We start from the raw sequence: 20,435 nt of genomic DNA, 5'->3' as shown, positions 1-20,435 counted from the left end.
GTTTGCAATTTTGCCGATGATGTTGTAGTTGGTCCGTGCATGCTATGCTATTGTTCTTGCCATGTCTAGCTTGAATTTTGTGTATTCTTGATAGATGTATGCTTATCTTATCATGACTTGCTCCGTAGTGAGTGCATCGAGCTTGTAAACATGCCTACTTGAGATATGTTTCAGCATGTGCCAGTTTTCACTAAGTCTGAAAACTGATTATGTTTTTGTTATGTTCACATGCTTGCAATTGTATTTTCTGATCCCTTTTGGCTCAAGGTCACTAAGGGACTTTTGTTAAGATCTTTGAGTAGCTCCATGCCATGCTTTACTTTGCCATGTTCAGGTCCTGTAGCATGTAGTTTTGTTGCTTCGAAGAGTGCTACCTGATCTGAAATTCCAGACAAGTGTTAATTTCACCAAGTCTGAGATCTGTTTACCATATGCATTTTTGCCATGCTTGTTTGAACCTGTTAATTGATGAATTGGCCGTGGCTCAGTGCTAGACTTTTGTTAAGCATCTTGAATGCATCCCTGCCATGTATTTTGTTGTCATGTTTGAGTGATGTAGCTTGTTCATCTCATTGCATTTAGATGGCTACTTGCTGTAAATTGCAGACCGGTGTCATATTTGAATCGCTTGCCATTTCCAAACTGTAACTCCGATTCCGGCGTTCTTTATATCGTTTTCAAGCGATTTCATCTCATCTTTCCAGTGGCATACCTGGATTTCCATGTTGAGGCCAGGTTCATGCTTTCCCTGTCATATCGTGCATTTGCATCCCGCATCGCATCCCGCATAGCATATCATCGTTGCATCATATTTTTTGATCCTTGCACGTGGTTGATTGTGTTCTTGTTGCTTGTTTGTCTTGTTTTGGTAGATCCGGGAGACGAGTTTGCTAATGAGGAGCCCGTTGAGTTTGCTTTCGAGGATCCAGTCAACTCTGACAACTGTGCAGGCAAGATGATCATACCCTCGGAATCACTACTATCTTTGCTATGCTAGTTTGCTCGCTCTTTTGCTATGCCAAGGCTACGATGCCTACCACTTGCTTTCAAGCCTCCCAAATTGCCATGTCAAACCTCTAACCCACCATGTCCTAGCAAACCGTTGATTGGCTATGTTACCGCTTTGCTTAGCCCCTCTTATAGCGTTGCTAGTTGCAGGTGAAGATTGGAGTCCGTTCCTTGTTGGAACATTTATTTACTTGTTGGGATACCATTATATTGCCATGTTATCTTAATGCATCTATATAATTGGTAAAGGGTGGAAGGCTTGGCCTCTCGCCTAGTGTTTTGTTCCACTCTTGCCGCCCTAGTTTCCGTCATATCGGTGTTATGTTCCCGGATTTTGCGTTCCTTACGCAGTTGGGTTATAATAGGAACCCCTTGATAGTTCGTCTTGCTTAAAGCTTTTCCAGCAATGCCCAACCTTGGTTGTACCATTTGCCACCTAGCCTCTTTTTCCCTTGGGTTTCCGGAGCCCGAGGGTCATCTTATTTTAAGCCCCCCCCCCCCAGGCCAGTGCTCCTCTGAGTGTTGGTCCGAACCAGGCAGCCTGCGGGGCCACCTCGGGGAAACTCAAGGGTTGGTTTTACTCGTAGCTTGACCTGTCTGAGTGTGCCCTAAGAAAGAGATATGTGCAGCTCCTATCGGGATTTGTCAGCACATTCGGGCGGTGTTGCTGGTCTTGTTTTAACCTGTCGAAGTGTCTTGAAGAACCGAGATACCGAGTCTGATCAGAACGTCTTGGGAGGAGGTCTATTCCTTTGTTGACCGTGAGAGCTTGTCATGGGCTAAGTTGGGACTCCCCTGTAGGGATTTGAACTTTCGAAAGCCGTGCCCGCGGTTATGGGCAGATGGGAATTTGTTAATGTCCGGTTGTAGATAACTTGAACCTTAATTCAATTAAAATGAATCAATTGAGTGTGTTACCGTGATGGCCTCTTCTCGGCAGAGTCTAGGAAGTGGACACGATGTTGGAGTAATGTTTTGCGCAGGTTGCTCTTTAGTTTCTCGCTCGCGCTTTGCCTCCTCTTCTCGCTCTCTTTTGCGAATAAGTTAGCCACCATATTTTGCTAGTCGCTTGCTGCAGCTCCACATATATTTACATTGCCTTACCTATAAGCTTAAATAGTCTTGATCGCGAGGGTGCGAGATTGCTGAGTCCCTGTGGCTCGCAGATTACTATTACACCAGATGCAGGGCCTGATGTTTCCGCTCCAGGTGACGCGCTCGAGCTCAAGTGGGAGTTCGACGAGGACTCTCAACGTTATTATGTTTCCTTTCCTGATGATAAGTAGTGGTGCCCAGTTGGGGGTGGTCGGGACCGTGTCGCATGTTGGGTTATCTTTTATTTCGGCGCCGTAGTCGGGCCATGAGTGTTTGGTTGATGTAATGTTATTTATGTATTTGATTGACGTGGCGAGTGTAAGCCAACTATGTTATCCCTTTTTTATTATCTATACTACATGGGATGTTTGTGATGATTACCTGACTTGCGACATATGCCTTCAATGCGATTATGCCTCTAAGTCGTGCCTCAACACGTGGGAGATATAGTCGCATCGAGGGTGTTACAAGTTGGTATCAGAGCCTTCCCCGACCTTAGGAGCCCCATTGCTTGATCGTTTTTAGTGGCCGAGTTGTGTCTAGAAAAATGTTTTGAGTCATTTAGGAATTATATATCGGAGAGTTTAGGAATTCTTTTTACTTCCCAGTCTCCTCATCGCTCTGGTAAGGCATCCTGACGTAGAGTTTTGACTCTTCTCTTCTCAAATTTCACAAAAAAAATTTAGGATCACGCGGGTATCTTGGAATCGTTCCGATGGTTTTATGATGAGAACATTGTCTTGGTGCCTCCTGTCAGGGGTTTTGTGGAAGTGTCCCGGGGAGTTGAGCTCTGAGGTGTTGTCGTCATAATTTTATCGTTGCAGTTCTGGAATACCTGAGTTTAGTACGCCGACATCGAAAATCTCTTTTATGCAGTTCGTTGGTGAGATAACCTCGACGCCACCCAGTACTGGGGCGGGAGTTCGGGAGTATCGCCATAACTTGTATAACGGATGCTTTTCGAAGGTTGAGGTAGATGGTTTCCGAAGTTTTTCTCGGTTATGTGTTGAAGGATGGATACAGCTGGATGTAGGATTTGCTAGATTTGGGTGAGATATTATGCTTCCCCTGTATCCCCAACACCTGATTGCATAACCGGAAAGGTTCGGGAGTTTCATAGGTGGGAATTCTCGTAGCTCTAGTTCTTCTTCCACGGATATTGGTTTGAGATTGGGATTTCTTACCGATTATTCGTTCTTGATCCGTACCTTGTTGATTTATTTCTCTACCTTAATTCTACGTGGCTTCTCAATTTATGGATATGTGACCATTTCAAGAGGAATGCATTCGTTCATTTTGTTCAGATGTGAAGACTATATGTTGCAATTTTCATTCCGTTGGATTCAGCTTCATTTTATCTGTCTATGTGCTAACGGTGGTCAACCTCTTCAGGATGGCTCCCGCTAAGAGCACCAGTCAGAATCAGAATCAAGATCCGCCACCACCTCCACCTCCTCCGGAGGCATGGCAAGCTGTGATGGCCGCAACCAATGCAAACACACAGTTGATCATGCAAATTCTCCAAGAGCGCAATCAAGGCAACCAAGGGAACCAAGGCAACAATCAGAATCATTTTGCTACACTCAACCAGTTCCTTGCTAACGGGCCAAAGACTTTCAGCAATTGTGTTGAGGCAACCGATGCTGACGATTGGCTTGTGGATCTGTGCAAGCATTTCGAGTGCAGTAACGTCAGGCCTGAGGACTTTGTCAAGTTCGCTTCCTTCCAACTCAAAGATCAAGCTGCAGAATGGTTCCAGCAGTACAAGGATTCTAGAGGTGGACGTGTTACCACTTGGGTGAATTCCGTCAAGATTTCCAAGCTCATCATATTCCCCAGAGCGTGGTTGAAAGCAAGCGTGAGGAATTCCGTAACCTGAAGCAAGGCTCTTTGTCTGTCTATGACTACAACAAGTTGTTCCAGAAGCTCGCCCGCTTTGCCAAGCAGGACGTCCCGGATGAGAAGAGCATGATATACCAGTTCAGGGGTGGTCTCAGAGAAGAAATTCAGCTAGCTCTTGTCCTCTTTGAGCCCTTGAGGTACGATGAGTTCTACAACATGGCACTGAAGCAAGAGGCCGCTCAGTTGAGGTGTGATGCTTCCAAGAAGCGAGTCAGAGATGTTACTCCTTCTTCCTCTACTCAAGTGGCCAAGCAGCAGAAGTATTGGCTTCCTCCTCCTCCGTTTCGTCAGCCGTATCAGCAGAAGAGCAAAGGTGGCAGTGGTTCTTCCCACCCACCCAACCTTGGCTTTCAGAACAAGACTTCGTCTCAACCTCCAAGATCGAGTGCTTCGTACCACTGTCCGCTTTCAGAGGTCACGTGCAACAAGTGCCAACAGAAGGGTCACTATGCCAACAAGTGTTTCAACCAGAGACGTCTTCCTCCTCCTCCTCCTGTCAGATCGGCAAGTTCAGCTGTGGTCAAGCATAACCCCAAGCACGCCAAGGTCAACTTGATGAACGCAGCCTAGGCAGAGGACTCGTCAGATGTGATCATGGGTAACCTTCCTGTTAACAATATTCCTGCAAGAGTTCTTTTTGACATTGGTGCATCGCATTGTTTCATGTCAAAGCCATTTTTTCACCAAGCATGAGTTCGTTTCTTCTCATTTGGGTAAACAAATGGATATCGTTTCTCCTGGCAATCGTTTGAGTGCAAGTTTGGAGGTGCCAGATGTTACTATCACATTGGGCGACTACAAGTTCCTTTCTTCCCCAATGGTTCTTGGTAACTCGGATATTGATCTTATTCTCGGAATGGATTGGCTTTCTAAGCACAAGGCTCAGCTTGATTGTGCAGCCAGGCAGATTCAATTGACTCATTCGTCTGAGGATGTAATTGTCTTTGCCGCTCTTGATGATACCATCCGTCTGTTTTCTCTAAATGAGAAGGGTGAACTGGATGATATCTCGCAAATTCTAGTCGTTTGCGAATATCAAGACGTCTTTCCGGAAGAGCTTCCAGGAATGCCTCCGCACCGGCCAGTTGAATTCGTTATTGATCTTGAGCCTGGTACGGAACTTGTGTGCAAGCATCCTTACAAGCTCGGACCTGAAGAGTTGAAGGAGCTGAAGAAGCAACTCAATATTCAAGAGAGAATGGGTCTCATCCGGCCTAGTTCTTCTCCGTGGGGTTGTGGTGTTCTTTTTGTGAAGAAGAAGGATGGAACGGACCGACTTTGTGTTGATTACCGTCCATTGAACAAGAAGACCATCAAGAACAAATACCCACTTCCCAATATCAACGAGCTGTTCGAACAACTCAAAGGTGCCCAAGTATTCTCCAAGCTTGATCTTCGTATGGGTTATCATCAGATTCGAATCCGTGAGCAAGATATTCCCAAGACGGCTTTCAGGACAAGCTATGGTTCATATGAATACACTGTCATGTCTTTTGGCCTCGTCAACGCTCCTCCGACGTTCTCTCGCATGATGAACTTCATCTTCAACGCCTACACCAATGACTTCGTTTTGGTCTATCTCGACGACATTCTGGTTTTCTCGAAGAACAAGGAAGATCATGCCAAGCACTTGCGTTTGGTGCTCGATAAGCTCAGGGAACATCAGTTCTACGCCAAGTTCTCCAAATGTGAATTTTGGCTCGATGAGGTTCTTTATCTTGGTCATATCATCTCTGCCAAGGGCATTGCCGTGAATCCTGAGAAGGTGTCTGCAATTGTGAATTGGGAACCTCCTCAGAACGTGAAGCAACTCCGTAGCTTCCTCGGTCTCGCAAGCTATTGCCGAAGATTCGTTGAAAACTTTTCTAAGATCGCGAAGCCTCTCTCTAATCTTCTCCAGAAGCACGTCAAGTACGTTTGGTCTCCGGAGTGTGACATTGCTTTCAACACTTTGAAAGAGAAATTGATCACTGCTCTAGTTCTGACTCCGCCTGATGAATCCAAGCCGTACGAGGTCTTTTGTGATGCCTCTCTCCAAGGTCTTGGCGCAGTATTGATGCAAGAGAAGAAAGTTGTTGCTTATACCTCTCGCCAGTTGAAGCCTAATGAGAAGAACTACCCCACTCATGATCTCGAGTTGGCGGCAGTTGTGCATGCTCTTTTGACTTGGAGACATCTTCTATTGGGAAGAAAAGTGGACATTTTCACTGATCACAAGAGTCTCAAGTACATCTTCACTCAGCCTAATCTCAACCTCAGGCAAACTCGATGGGTCGAAATGATTCAAGAGTATAATCCGAGTATTGAGTATACTCCAGGCAAGGCCAATGTGATTGCTGACGCATTGAGCAGAAAGCTTACTGCAACAGTCTGATTCTTAAGCCTTATCAACCCGAGCTTTGTGAAGCTTTCCGCAAACTTAATCTGCAAGTTGTTCCTCAAGGTTTCCTCGCCAACCTTCAAGTCTCTCCTACCTTGGAAGACCAGATTCGCCAAGCCCAGCTTCTTGATGCTATGGTGAAAAAGGTGAAGATTGGGATTGCCAAGAGTCAGCCCAAGTACAAGTGCTACCGCCTTGATGACAAGGATACTCTCTTCTTCGAGGATCGTATTGTTGTACCCAAAGGTGAACTTCGTAAAGTGATCATGAATGAGGCTCACAATTCTCTCCTCTCCATCCACCCTGGGAGCACGAAGATGTATCAGGACCTTAAGCAGGCTTATTGGTGGACTCGAATGAAGCGCGAGATTGCTCAATTCGTGAATGAGTGTGATGTCTGCAGAAGAGTGAAGGCAGAACACCAAAGGCCAGCGGGTCTCCTCCAACCTCTTGCCATTCTAGAATGGAAGTTTGACCACATTGAGATGGACTTCGTGACTGGGTTCCAAAGTCCAAGCGTCGCAATGATGCTATATTCGTTGTCATCGACAAACTCACTAAAGTGGCTCATTTTCTACCTATCAAAGAGTCGATCACTGTAGCTCAATTGGTGGAACTCTATACCTCTCGTATTGTCTCTCTACACAGTATTCCACAAGTGATCTCTTCAGACCATGGCAGCATCTTTACCTCCAAGTTTTGGGATTCTTTTCAGAAGGCCATGGGCACCAACATCCGCTTCAGCACAACTTTCCATCCTCAAACTAGCGGTCAAGTCGAGCGTGTCAACCAAATTCTTGAAGATATGCTCAGGGCTTGTGTGATCTCCTTCGGCATGAAGTGGGAGGATTGTCTTCCTTATGCTGAATTCTCCTACAACAACAGTTTTCAAGCAAGTTCGGGCAAGGCCCCATTTGAAATTCTGTATGGCAGGAAGTGGCCGTACCCCTCTCAACTGGTCTGAAACCGGTGAACGTCAGCTTTTGGGTAATGACTTAATCACAGAGGCAGAGGAAATGTGCAAAGTCATTCGAGATAACCTCAAAGCAGCCCAATCCCGTCAGAAGAGCTACTATGATAGTAAGCACCGTGATTTGGCTTTCGAGATCGGAGATCATGTTTACCTCCGCGTCTCTCCTAGGAAAGGTACTCGTCGCTTCGGTATCAAAGGAAAGCTTGTCCCCAGATATGTGGGACCTTTCAAGATTGTCAGCAAGAGAGGCGATCTCGCCTATCAACTCGAGCTTCCTTCAAACTTTGCAAATGTTCATGATGTGTTCCATGTCTCTCAGCTTCGAAAGTGCTTCAAGACTCCTGACCGCACCGTCAACTTTGAGGACATTGAGCTCCAAGAAGATCTCTCTTATTGTGAGCACCCAGTTGCTATTCTTGAAGAGACTGAACGCAAGACTCGCAACAAGTCAATCAAATTTCTCAAAGTCAAGTGGTCACATCATTCCGACCGTGAAGTTACCTGGGAACGCGAGGATCACCTCCGTTCTGAGTACCCGGCGTTCTTTTAGTCCTAGATCTCGGGACAAGATCCTTTCGTAGTGGTGGAGTGTTGTAACACCCCGGATGTAACTTTCCCAATTTGTACTCCAACTCTTGCCGTTTCCGGCGTTAAGTTATTTTATTTTCTCGGTTTCGAGTTTTTGTCTCCGTGTGTTGTTATCGTTGTCATGCATCTCATATCATGTCATCATGTGCATTGCATTTGCATACGTGTTCGTCTCATGCATTCGAGCATTTTCCCCGTTGTCCGTTTTGCATTCCGGCGCTTCGTTCTCCTCCGGTGGTCATTTTTACCTTTCTTTTGTGTGTGGGGATTAAACATTTCCGGATTGGACCGAGACTTGCCAAGCGGCCTTGGTTTACTACCGGTAGACCGCCTGTCAAGTTTCGTATCATTTGGACTTCGTTTGATACTCCAACGGTTAACCGAGTGATCGAAAAGGCCTCGTGTGTGTTGCAGCCCAACACCCCTCCAATTTGGCCCAAAACCCACCATAACCCTATCCATCATCTAGAGTGTTTTATCACGATCGCGTGGCCAAAAACCGCACCTCATTTGAACTCTCCTAGCTCCCTCTATGCCTATAAATAGGTCCCCCTCGAAAAATCTCGGATCCCCCTCGCCGAAACCCTAAAAATCCCCTCGTGCGCACTGGACATGTCCGCCGCACCGGACATTTCTCCTGCCGCCGCCCGCGGCCTCTAGTAGCATGCCACGTGGCACCCGCCGCCAGCCGCCTCCGCTAGCCCGCTCGGCCCAAGGCCGCCCCCCTCCTCCGCGCGTCCGGGCCGCGCCCTGCGCCCGCTCGCGCCGCCGTCCCCCTTCGACACCGGCCGCCCGCGCCGCCTCCGCCTCGTCGCCGGGCCCCCGCCGCCACCTTGCCGGTCGCTGGTGCCGGCCGCCGCCTCCTCGCGCCGCCCGCGGACGACCTCGGCGTCCGCGCTGCCTCGCTGCCACCCGGTCGTCCTCCTCCCTGCTTCTCGACGCCTCGCCGTCCCGGCGCCCTCCAAGTCCCCGTCGGCGAGCTCCAAGCCGCTCCGACGAACCTCGGCGTCCGTGCCCCGGCGAGATCCGATCTGGATCTGAGATTCGGTTGATATTTTTCCCGAAACCCTAGCTCAAGTGCTCCTGTTCATAGCCTCGTAACTTTGCATCCGTAGCTCCGATTCATGCATATAGCATATCAAAATGTTCATCTCAGAGAGTACATCATTTCATTCCATTGCATCATTTTCATTTGAGTTCATCTTGATTCCCGAAATGCTGTTAGAAGAGGGCTACTTGAGATAATTGTCAGATCTGCTACTCCATTTATCTTTTTGTCATTTTTGCCATGATTAATATGTGCATGATATGCCCTGATGCTCTACATATGTTTTGTTAAGGATTTTGTCATATTTCCAGAGGTGCAACCCATGTATTTTTGTGATGTGTGTGGTGACTAGCACGAGCTTGCAAAGTGGTGCACTTGTTAATTCTGATTTCAGGGACTTGGCAATTCCACTAAGTCCTTGAGCTGTTTATCTCATGATGCCATATATTCATGGTGTTTCCTACTGATTCGTGCCTCTTTTGAGGATGATCAGTAAGGATGTTTTGTTAATATTGTAGTGCTCTATCCATACATGTCTTTATTTGCAATTATGGAGCACCCTAGCTTGAGTCAATCGAGCTCTACTTTTGCTACTTTGTGAATCTGGGCAGATTTTCAACTTGTTTGCAATTTTGCCGATGATGTTGTAGTTGGTCCGTGCATGCTATGCTATTGTTCTTACCATGTCTAGCTTGCGTTTTGTGTATTATTGATAGATGTATGCTTAGCTTATCATGAATTGCTCCGTAGTGAGTGCATCGAGCTCGTAAACATGCCTACTTGAGATATGTTTCAGCATGTGCCAGTTTTCACAAAGTCTGAAAACTGATTATGTTTTTGCTATGTTCACATGCTTGCAATTGTATTTTCTGATCCCTTTTGGCTCAAGTTCACTAAGGGACTTTTGTTAAGCTCTTTGAGTAGCTCCATACTATGCTTTACTTTGCCATGTTCAGGTCCTGTAGCATGTAGTTTTGTTGCTCCGAAGAGTGCTACCTGATCTGAAATTCCAGACAAGTGTTAATTTCACCAAGTCTGAGATCTGTTTACCATATGCATTTTTGCCATGCTTGTTTGAACCTGTTAATGGATGAATTGGCCGTGGCTCGGTGCTAGACTTTTGTTAAGCATCTTGAATGCATCCCTGCCATGTATTTTGTTGTCATGTTTGAGTGCTGTAGCTTGTTCATCTTCATTTAGATGGCTACTTGCTGTAAATCGCAGACCGGTGTCATATTTGAATCGCTTGCCATTTCCAAACCGTAACTCCGATTCCAGCGTTCTTTATATCGTTTTCAAGCGATTTCATCTCATCTTTCCAGTGGCACACCTATATTTCCAAGTTGAGGCCAGGTTCATGCTTTCCCTGTCATATCGTGCATTTGCATCCCGCATCACATCCCGCATAGCATATCATCATTGCATCATATTGTTTGATCCTTGCACGTGGTTGATTGTGTTCTTGTTGCTTGTTTGTCTTGTTTGGGTAGATCCAGGAGACGAGTTCGCTAACAAGGAGACCGTTGAGTTTGCTTTCGAGGATCCAGTCAACTCTGACAACTGTGCAGGCAAGATGATCATACCCTCGAAATCACTGCTATCTTTGCTATGCTAGTTTGCTCGCTCTTTTGCTATGCCAATGCTACGATGCCTACCACTTGCTTTCAAGCCTCCCAAATTGCCATGTCAAACCTCTAACCCACCATGTCCTAGCAAACCGTTGATTGGCTATGTTACCGCTTTGCTCAGCCCCTCTTATAGCGTTGCTAGTTGCAGGTGAAGATTGGAGTCTGTTCCTTGTTGGAACATTTATTTACTTGTTGGGATACCATTATATTGCCATGTTATCTTAATGCATCTATATACTTGGTAAAGGGTGGAAGGCTTGGCCTCTCGCCTAGTGTTTTGTTCCACTCTTGCCGCCCTAGTTTCCGTCATATCGGTGTTATGTTCTCGGATTTTGCGTTCCTTACGCGGTTGGGTTATAATGGGAACCCCTTGATAGTTCGTCTTGATTAAAGCTTTTCCAGCAATGCCCAACCTTGGTTTTACCATTTGCCACATAGCCTCTTTTAACCTTGGGTTTCCGGAGCCCGAGGGTCATCTTATTTTAAACCCCCCCCCCCCCGGGGCCAGTGCTCCTCTGAGTGTTGGTCCGAACCAGGCAGCCTGCGGGGCCACCTTGGGGAAACTCGAGGGTTGCTTTTACTCGTAGCTTTACCTATCTGAGTGTGCCCTGAGAAAGAGATATGTGCAGCTCCTATCGGGATTTGTCGGCACATTCGGGCGGTGTTGCTGGTCTTGTTTTAACCTATCGAAGTGTCTTGAAGAACCGAGATACCGAGTCTGATCGGAACGTCTTGGGAGGAGGTCTATTCCTTTGAAGTGGACACAGTGTTGGAGTAATGTTTTGCGCAGGTTGCTCTTTAGTTTCTCGCTCGCGCTTTGCCTCCTCTTCTCGCTCTCTTTTGCGAATAAGTTAGCCACCATATTTTGCTAGTCGCTTGCTGCAGCTCCACATATATTTACATTGCCTTACCTATAAGCTTAAATAGTCTTGATCGCGAGGGTGCGAGATTGCTGAGTCCCTGTGGCTCATAGATTACTATTACACCAGATGCAGGGCCTGATGTTTCCGCTCCAGGTGACGCGCTTTAGCTCAAGTGGGAGTTCGACAAGGACTCTCAACGTTATTATGTTTCCTTTCCTGATGATCAGTAGTGGTGCCCAGTTGGGGGTGATTGGGACCGTGTCGCATGTTGGGTTATCTTTTATTTCAGTGCCGTAGTCGGGCCATGAGTGTTTGGTTGATGTAATGTTATTTAGGTATTTGATTGACGTGGCGAGTGTAAGTCAACTATGTTATCCCTTTTTTATTATCTATATTACAAGGGATGCTTGTGATGATTACCTGACTTGCGACATATGCCTTCAATGCGATTATGCCTCTAAGTCGTGCCTCGACACGTGGGAGATATAGTCGCATCGAGGGTGTTACACCCGAATAGGCGATAAACCTGGACTAGAGACTTGTGTGGTTAGTCAGGTCATGAAGGACTCCCTCGACAGGCTTCCGCTTGAAGGTTGCCGAGATACACAATGTGTACATGGTGGTAAGTGGCGAGAGCGTGTGTGAATAAGTACACCCCTGTAGGGTTAACAACATCTATTCGAATAGTCGTGTCCGCGGTAAAGGACTTCTGGGTTTCCTATACAGTTCATAGACAAGTGAAAGTGGATACTCTAAAATGCACAAGATAAGCGTGAGTGCTATGGATGGCCTTCTCGTGGGGAGACGGGAGCGGATCCATAGTGGTGTATTGATTGGTGAATATGTGGACTCGTGTGTGCCACCTCAAAAGAGATACTTGCAGTCATAGTTCAGGTTAGCCACTGAGTCAAAGCGGCTTGCTGCAGCTAAACCCCACCATCCCTTTGTTGATAATGATGCATATGTAGCTAGTTCTGATGTAAGTCTTGATGGGTACATTTGTACTCATGTTTGCTTAATTTATGTTTTTGTAGAGAGACTTCATTCTCGCTAGTAGTTCCGCATGGACTTCGACGTTTAGCTCGTTACCTCAGCTACGATCTTGTACCCTTGGGAGGGTCTTGTAGATAGTCAGGCTTCTCAGTCTTTTTCATTTGTAGTTGTCTGTACTCAGACATGTTTATGCTTCCGCTTGTTGCTCGTATGCTTGATACGTCTCCAATGTATCTATAATTTTTGATTGCTCCATGCTACATTATCTACTGTTTTGGACATTATTGGGCTTTATTATCCACCTTTATATTATTTTTGGGACTAACCTATTAACCAGAGGCCCAGCCCAGAATTGCTGTTTTTTGCCTGTTTTAGGGTTTCGAAGAAAAGGAATATCAAACGGAGTCCAAACGGAATGAAACCTTCGGGAACGTGATTTTCTCAACGAACAAGACCCAGGAGACTTGGACCCTACGTCAAGACACAAAAGAGGAGGCCACGAGGTAGGGGCGCGCCTACCCCTCCCCCCCCAGGCACGCCCTCCACCCTCGTGGGCCCCCTGTTGCTCCACCGACGTACAACTTTCTCCTATATATACCTACGTACCCCTAAACGATCAGATACGGAGCCAAAACCCTAATTCCACCGCTGTAACTTTCTGTATCCACGAGATCCCATCTTGGGGCCTATTCTGGAGCTTCGCCGGAGGGGGCATCGATCACGGAGGGCTTCTACATCAACACCATAGCCCCTCCGATGAAGTGTGAGTAGTTTACCTCAGACCTACGGGTCCATAGTTAGTAGCTAGATAGCTTCTTCTCTCTTTTTGGATCTCAATACAACGTTCTCCCCCTCTCTTGTGGAGAACTATTCAATGTAATCTTCTTTTTGCGGTGTGTTTATTGAGACCGATGAATTGTGGGTTTATGATCAAGTCTATCTATGAACAATATCTGAATCTTCTCTGAATTCTTTTATGTATGATTGGTTATCTTTGCAAGTCTCTTCGAATTATTAGTTTGGTTTTGCCTACTAGATTGATCTTTCTTGCAATGGGAGAAGTGCTTAGCTTTGGGTTCAATCTTGCGGTATCCTTTCCCATTGATAGTAGGGGCAGCAAGGCACATATTGTATTGTTGCCATCGAGGATAACAAGATGGGGTTTTCATCATATTGCATGAGTTTATCCCTCTACATCATGTCATCTTGCTTAAGGCGTTACTCTGTTTTCATTAACTTAATACTCTAGATGCATGCTGGATAGCGGTCGATGAGTGGAGTAATAGTAGTAGATGCAGGCAGGAGTCGGTCTACTTGTCTCGGACGTGATGCCTATATACATGATCATACCTAGATATTCTCATAACTATGCTCAATTCTGTCAATTGCTCAACAGTAATTTGTTCACCCACCGTAGAATACTTATGCTCTCGAGAGAAGCCACTAGTGAAACCTATGGCCCCCGGGTCTATCTTCATCTTATTAATCTCCCAATACTTAGTTATTTCCTTTGCTTTTACTTTGCTTTTATTTTACTTTGCATCTTTATCATAAATATACCAAAATGTTATCTTATCATATCTATCAGATCTCACTCTCGTAAGTGGCCGTGTAGGGATTGACAACCCCTTATCGCGTTGGTTGCGAGGATTTATTTGTTTTGTGCAGGTACGAGGGACTGGCGCGTAGCCTCCTACTGGATTGATACCTTGGTTCTCAAAAACTGAGGGAAATACTTACGCTACTTTGCTGCATCATCCCTTCCTCTTCGGGGAAAACCAACGCAGTGCTCAAGAGGTAGCAAGAAGGATTTCTGGCGCCGTTGCCGGGGAGGTCTACGCAAAAGTCAATATACCAAGTACCCATCACATACCCTTATCTCCCGCATTACATTATTTACCATTTGCCTCTCGTTTTCCTCTCCCCCACTTCACCCTTTCAGTTTTATTCGCCCTCTCTCTATCCTCCCTCTCTTTCTCTATTTGCCTCTTTTTGCCCGCTTGCTTTTTGTTTGCTTGTGTGTTAGTTTGCTTGCTTGTCACGATGGCTCAAGATAACACTAAATTGTGTGACTTCACCAATACCAACAATAATGATTTTATTAGCACTCCGATTGCTCCTCTTACCGATGCTGAATCTTGTGAAATTAATACTGCTTTGCTGAATCTTGTCATGAAAGATCCGTTTTCCGGCCTTCCTAGTGAAGATGCCGCTACCCATCTAAATAGCTTCGTTGATTTGTGTGATATGCAAAAGAAGAAAGATGTGGATAATGATATTGTTAAATTGAAGCTATTTCCTTTTTCTCTTAGAGATCGTGCTAAAGCTTGGTTTTCGTCTTTGCCTAAAAATAGTATTGATTCATGGAACAAGTGCAAAGATGCTTTTATCTCTAAGTATTTTCCTCCCGCTAAGATCATCTCTCTTAGAAACGATATTATGAATTTTAAGCAACTTGATCATGAACATGTTGCACAAGCTTGGGAGAGAATGAAACTAATGATACATAATTGCCCTACTCATGGTTTAAATTTGTGGATGATTATACAAAAATTTTATGCCGGATTGAATTTTGCTTCTAGAAATCTTTTAGATTCGGCCGCGGGAGGCACTTTTATGGAAATCACTTTAGGAGAAGCTACTAAACTCCTAGATAATATTATGGTTAATTATTCTCAATGGCATACTGAAAGATCTACTAATAAAAAGGTGCATGCGATAGAAGAAATTAATGTTTTGAGTGGAAAGATGGATGAACTTATGAAATTATTTGCTAGTAAGAGTGTTTCTTCTGATCCTAATGATATGCCCTTGTCTACTTTGATTGAGAATAATAATGAATCTATGGATGTGAATTTTGTTGGTAGGAACAATTTTGGTAACAACGCGTATAGAGGAAATTTTAATCCTAGGCCTTATCCTAGTAATCCCTCTAATAATTATGGTAATTCCTACAACAATTCTTATGGAAATTATAATAAGATGCCCTCTGATTTTGAATCTAATATTAAAGAATTTATTACTTCGCAAAAGAATTTCAATGCTTTGATTGAAGAAAAATTACTTAAGATTGATGAGTTGGCTAGGAACGTTGATAGAATTTCTCTTGATGTTGATTCTTTGAAACTTAGATCTATTCCACCTAAGCATGATATCAATGAGTCTCTCAAAGCCATGAGAATTTCCATTGATGAGTGCAAAGAAAGAACCGCTAGGATGCGTGCTAAGAAAGATGCCTTTATAAGAGCGTGTTCTTCTAGTTCCTATGAAAATAAAGATGAAGATCTAAAAGTTATTGATGTGTCCCCTATTAAATCTTTGTTTTGCAATATGAATCTTGATAATGATGGGACTGAATATGATCCACCTTTACCTAGAAGGCGTTCCAAGAATTCGGAATTTTTTGATCTTGATGCTAAAATTGATAAAAGTGGGATTGAAGAAATTAAAACCCTAGATGTTGCTAAACCCACTATTATGGATTTCAAGGAATTTAACTATGAAAATTGCTCTTTGATTGATTGTATTTCCTTGTTGCAATCCGTGCTAAATTCTCCTCACGCTTATAGTCAAAATAAAGCGTTTACTAAACATATCGTTGATGCCTTGATGCAATCTTATGAGGAAAAACTTGAATTGGAAGTTTCTATCCCTAGAAAACTCTATGATGAGTGGGAACCAACTATTAAAATTAAAATTAAAGATCATGAATGCTATGCTTTATGTGATTTGGGTGCTAGTGTTTCCACGATTCCAAAGACTTTGTGTGATTTGTTAGGTTTCCGTGATTTTGATGATTGCTCTCTAAACTTGCACCTTGCGGATTCCACTATTAAGAAACCTATGGGAAGAATTAATGATGTTCTTATTTTTGCAAATAGGAATTATGTGCCCGTAGATTTTATTGTTCTTGACATAGATTTCAATCCTTCATGTCCTATTATTCTTGGTAGACCTTTCCTTAGAACGATTGGTGCAATTATTGATATGAAGGAAGAAAATATTAGATTCCAATTTCCATTAAGGAAAGGCATGGAACACTTTCCTAGAAAGAAAATTAAATTACCTTATGAATCTATTATGAGAGCCACTTATGGATTGCCTACCAAAGATGGAAATACCTAGATCTATCCTTGTTTGTTATGCCTAGCTAGGGGCATTAAACGATAGCGCTTGTTGGGAGGCAACCCAATTTTATTTTTATTCCTTTCTTTTTTCTCCTATTTAGTAATAAATAAATTATCTAGCCTCTGTTTTGGTTGTGTTTTTGTGTTTAATTAGTGTTTTTTCCAAGTAGAACCGTTGGGAAGACTTGGGGAAAGTCTTGTTAAACTTGCTGTAAAAAACAGAAACTTTAGCACTCACGAGAACTTCTGCCATTTTTATTTGTAAAGTGATATTTAGTTAATTGTTTTTGCAGATGATTAATAGATAAATTCCTCACGTCCAGAAATTTATTTTATAATTTTTTGGGGTTCCAGATCTTGCGCTAGCTACAGATTACTACAGACTGTTCTGTTTTTTACAGATTCTGTTTTTCGTGTGTTGTTTGCTTATTTTGATGAATCTATGGCTAGTAAAATAGTTTATAAACCATAGAGAAGTTTGAATACAGTAGGTTTAACACCAATATAAATAGATAATGAGTTCATTACAGTACCTTTAAGTGGTCTTTTGTTTTCTTTCGCTAACGGAGCTCACGAGATTTTCTACTTTGAGTTTTGTGTTGTGAAGTTTTCAAGTTTTGGGTAAATATTTGATGGATTATGGAACAAGGAGTGGCAAGAGCCTAGGATTGGGGATGCCCATGGCACCCCCAAGATAATCTAAGGACACCTAAAAGCCAAAGCTTGGGGATGCCCCGGAAGGCATCCCCTCTTTCGTCTACTTCTATCGGTAACTTTACTTGGAGCTATATTTTTATTCGCCACATGATATGTGTTTTCTTGGAGCGTCTTGTATGATTTGAGTCTTTACTTTTTAGTTTAACACAATCATCCTTCCTGTACACACCTTTTGAGAGAGCCATACATGATTTGGAATTTGTTAGAATACTCTATGTGCTTCTCTTATATCTTTTGAGTTATATAGTTTTGCTCTAGTACTTCACTTATATCTTTTAGAGCATGGTGGTGGCTTTGTTTTGTAGAAACTATTGATCTCTCATGCGTCACTTAGATTATTTTGAGAGTCTTAAATAGCATGGTAATTTGCTTAAATAATCCTAATATGCTTGGTATTCAAGAATAGTAAAAGCTTTCTTATGAGTGTGTTGAATGCAATGAGAAGTTTGGTGCTTGATAATTGTTTTGAGATATGAAGATGGTGATATTAAAGTTATGCTAGTTGAGTAGTTGTGAGTTTGAGAAATACTTGTGTTAAGGTTTGTGATTCCCGTAGCATGCACGTATGGTGAACCGTTATGTGATGAAGTCGGAGCATGATTTATTTTTTGATTGTCTTCCTTATGAGTGGCGGTCGGGGACGAGCGATGGTATTTTCCTACCAATCTATCCCTCTAGGAGCATGCATGTAATACTTTTCTTTAATAACTTGTAGATTTTTGCAATAAGTATATGAGTTCTTTATGACTAATGTTGAGTCCATGGATTATACACACTTTTCTCACCCTTCCACCTTTGCTAGCCTCTCTAATACCACGCACCTTTCGCCGGTATCATACACCTACCATATACCTTCCTCAAAACACACACCATACCTACCTATTATGGCATTTCCATAGCCATTCTGAGATATATTGCCATGCAACTTTCCACCATTCTGTTTATTATGACACACTCCATCATTGTCATATTGTTTAGCATGATCATGTAGTTGACATCGTATTTGTGGCAAAGCCACCATCCATAATTCTTTCACATGTGTCACTCTTGATTCATTGCATATCCCGGTACACCGCCGGAGGCATTCATATAGTCATATTTTCTTCTAATTATCGAGTTGTAATTTTTGAGTTTTAAGAAAAATAAAAGTGTGATGATCATCATTATTAGAGCATTGTCCCAGTGAGGAAAGGATTATGGAGACTATGATTCCCCCACAAGTCGGGATGAGACTCCGGACGAAAAATAAAAAAAAAGAGAAAGAAAAGAGGCCATAAAAAGGAGGGAGAGAAAAGGCTCAAATAAAAACATGAGTGAAAAAGAGAGAAGGGACAATGTTACTATCCTTTTACCACAATTTTGCTTCAAAGTAGCACCATGATATTCATGATAGAGAGTCTCCTATGTTATCACTTTCAAATACTAGTGGGAATTTTTCATTATAGAACTTGGCTTGTATATTCCAATGATGGGCTTCCTCAAAATGCCCTAGGTCTTCATGAGCAAGCAAGTTCGATGCACACCCACTTACTTTCTTTTGTTGAGCTTTCATATACTTATAGCTCTAGTGCATCCGTTGCATGGCAATCCCTACTCACTCACATTGATATCTATTGATGGGTATCTCCCTTTTTGTCTTCTCCACAACCACCATTCTATTCCACTTATAGTGCTATATCCATGGCCCACGCTCATGTATTGCGTGAAGATTGAAAAAGTTTGAGAACACCAAAAGTATGAAACAATTGCTTGGCTTGTCATCAGGGTTGTGCATGATTTAAATATTTTGTGTGGTGAAGATGGAGCATAGCCAGACTATATGATTTTGTAGGGATAACTTTCTTTGGCCATGCTATTTTGAGAAGACATGATTGCTTTGTTAGTATGCTTGAAGTATTATTATTTTTATGTCAATATTCAACTTTTATCTTGAATCTTTCAAATCTGAATATTCATACCACAATTAAGAAGAATTACATTAAAATTATGCCAAGTAGCACTCCGCATCAAAAATTCTGTTTTTATCATTTACCTACTCGAGGACGAGTAGGAATTAAGCTTGGGGATGCTTGATACGTCTCCAACGTATCTATAATTTTTGATTGCTCCATGCTATATTATCTACTGTTTTGGACATTATTGGGCTTTATTATCCACTTTTATATTATTTTTGGGACTAACCTATTAACCGGAGGCCCAGCCCAGAATTGCTGTTTTTTGCCTGTTTTAGGGTTTTGAAGAAAAGGAATATCAAACGGAGTCCAAACGGAATGAAACCTTCGCGAACGTCATTTTCTCAACGAACAAGACCCAAGAGACTTGGACCCTACGTCAAGACACAAAAGAGGAGGCCACGAGGTAGGCGCGCGCCTACTCCCCCCAGGCGCGCCCTCCACCCTCGTGGGCCCCCTGGTTCTCCACCGACGTACTCCTTCCTCCTATATATACCTACGTACCCCCAAACGATCGGATACGGAGCCAAAACCCTAATTCCACCGCCGTAACTTTCTGTATCCACGAGATCCCATCTTGGGGTCTGTTCTAGAGCTCCGCCGGAGGGGGCATCGATCATGGAGGGCTTCTACATCAACACCATAGCCCCTTCGATGAAGTGTGAGTAGTTTACCTCAGACCTACGGGTCCATAGTTAGTAGCTAGATGGCTTCTTCTCTCCTTTTGGATCTCAATACAACGTTCTCCCCCTCTCTTGTGGAGAACTATTCAATGTAATCTTCTTTTTGCGGTGTGTTTGTTGAGACCGATGAATTGTGGGTTTATGATCAAGTCTATCTATGAACAATATTTGAATCTTCTCTGAATTCTTTTATGTATGATTGGTTATCTTTGCAAGTCTCTTTGAATTATCAGTTTGGTTTGGCCTACTAGATTGATCTTTCTTGCAATGGGAGAAGTGCTTAGCTTTGGGTTCAATCTTGCGGTGTCCTTTCCCACTGACAGTAGGGCAGCAAGGCACGTATTGTATTGTTGCCATCGAGGATAACAAGATGGGTTTTTCATCATATTGGATGAGTTTATCCCTCTACATCATGTCATCTTGCTTAAGGCGTTACTCTATTTTCATTAACTTAATACTCTAGATGCATGCTGGATAG

This window comes from Triticum aestivum, chromosome 3A (genome assembly GCF_018294505.1).
Source record: "Triticum aestivum cultivar Chinese Spring chromosome 3A, IWGSC CS RefSeq v2.1, whole genome shotgun sequence".
NCBI classification, from domain to species: domain Eukaryota; kingdom Viridiplantae; phylum Streptophyta; class Magnoliopsida; order Poales; family Poaceae; genus Triticum; species Triticum aestivum.
This window is presented reverse-complemented; position numbering follows the sequence as displayed.